Source organism: Phaethon lepturus, unplaced genomic scaffold (assembly GCF_000687285.1).
Source record: "Phaethon lepturus isolate BGI_N335 unplaced genomic scaffold, ASM68728v1 scaffold14742, whole genome shotgun sequence".
Classification (NCBI taxonomy): domain Eukaryota; kingdom Metazoa; phylum Chordata; class Aves; order Phaethontiformes; family Phaethontidae; genus Phaethon; species Phaethon lepturus.
In genome coordinates this window covers 1553-3867 of record NW_010521372.1, presented here as the reverse complement: position 1 = coordinate 3867, position 2315 = coordinate 1553, and positions in this window count along the sequence as shown.

Here is a 2315-nt window from a genome sequence, read left to right as displayed (position 1 = left end):
TGCTTTTTTGAACTAAATGACAAAATTCCACATAAGAAACATTAATTTGGAAGCAAGTAACTGACTGTAGGGAGAGGAAGGAGGGATTAACCCTTTTCTCTGCTATATTTATATATATATAAAATTGCATTTTTCTAACTAGCAAGCAACACAGAGACCCCAAACTTTGTTTTGCATGATTTTGCATAAATATTTAATTATCTGTGAGAGGTAACCATTTCCACATTAGGAAAGGCACAACATGATGTCTCTATACAAGCAGAACTTGGGCTGTCCATGTTCAAGATTTAGAACATGCAAAATCCATTTATATTTCTTAGCTATTTATTTATAATTGAGTTTGCACCTAAATATCTATGTCAAGCAGCACTAACACTTACAACTCTCAAGAATAAAAAATGGCACTTCAGTGTCACATTTACCTGCGCACCTTTTCTGGACATCTAAGTGTGAAGAGGAGAAAACCCATGAGCCATTAAAACAAACCAGCTTCTCTTTATGAAATTGTTTATCAATGTGTAATTATAAAAAGTAAAACCACACAGCTGAACTGTTCCATTGAAAAACCATCTTCCCACAGGATCTCAGGTTTGTTTTAAATAAAGAACGGGCATTTATATTCCGATTAGAGATTTGCAAATACCAAGAGCAGTTACAAAAAAGAATAATGAATAGCTTTTACAGACATTATCTGCATTTCTTTGAAAGAAAATTCATTTGTTTTTGTTTCTGAGAAGCACATTTGCATTCTTCAACATCACTTCATTTAAATTAACCCAGTCCCATCTTCCTGAAAATGAAAATGTATCCCCACAACAGTCAGCACCTAGAAGTGCCGGAATAGTCTTAAAAATGAAATTTGTATATATTTTCCCTTTCCCCACCAGTAAAAAGAAGTAGTTTCAACGTGAGGTACCAGCCCCTTGTGGTACTGCAATAAATGGGGTATTTGCATAAGGAATTAGCTTCCAAGAATTACATATGAATTAGTGGTCACTGTCACTTGCTATTGTAACTTCACAGTAACTGATCAGGTGTTAAGTACCTGCTTACCTAATTGCTTCTGAAACTGCCTTGGCCCTTCTTTAAGCATCAGGTAAATTGAGGATTTACTAACAAAAGAAAGGTGCTACTATTGTGTTTCCCACAGCTTGCATAAAATGCTATTCCACAAATTAGAAATAGCCTCTTTTAAAGCTACAGCAAACAAGTGGTTCAGAACAGTTTCTTGTATAATTTTCCTGCATATTTGAGGTACCTGTATGAAAATGAAGACCTTATTTTCGTGGAATGGGTAAGTTAATTACAAAAGTTTGTGCTGAGCAGAAAAAAAAGCCCTTGAAAATAACTGAATCCCCCAACTACCACTGGGAGAGCAAAGTCTTTACTTTTATGAATACTAGTAAGGGTCAATGGCAAATGCATTTGCTCTTTCCAATGGGCTAACAGAAGAGTTAAGGGATCTAATATAATGGCCAGCTAAGAAGGAACATCCAACAAACTGTCACTTGTGAGGCACTTATTTTTTTAACTGATGAATAAAGGCATTAAGATCTACTTTCTGCACCCACATGACTGACAACTCATCCATTTGAATAAAAGAACAAGTCACCACAGAAAATAATATGATGGCTATGGCATAAATCCTGAATTCAGGAAAAGCAAGCAGCACAAATACCTTAAAAGGGGAAAAGGTTTCACCCCATCTGTGCCAAAAGGTGGGAGATGGGTTTTACAGCAAGCAGAGCTATGAACTGCAGGTTCTAGTACCAATATTTTGCTCTTCAACAAGCAGTTAAATACATGCTTAGTTTAAAGCATCCAAACACTTACGGTGACTTCAATTAGTTTATCGGTATTATTTAAGATTTTCCTAATGTTATTTATCTTTGTAATTAAATAACTAAGATAAAGAATGTAAACAATAGCAGCAATCCTATCTTACATGTCTAGAAGGGCATATTCATGAGATGAAAGATGAGCTATCAGATTAATATCTTACTAAGATACGGTCTGCAGCATGCATGTGTGGGAACCTGGGTGTTTTAAACACTTAAATAAAACTGTCCTACCAGATCATTAGCAGTATTTTAAAAAATGTGTTTTCCTTTCCTTTTCCAGATACAAACCCACTGCTCTCTCAAATTAGCTCCTTGAGAACAACATTGAAGAGTGAGACAGATTTTGTAAATTCAGAATGGTAAACTTGACAAAGACTAATGAACAATCCTAAAATTCTGTGGCTGCAACATAGGAAACTTTCTTCTAGGGTCCTCTGATCACAGAAGACTTCTAGATAAAATCAAAACACAGAA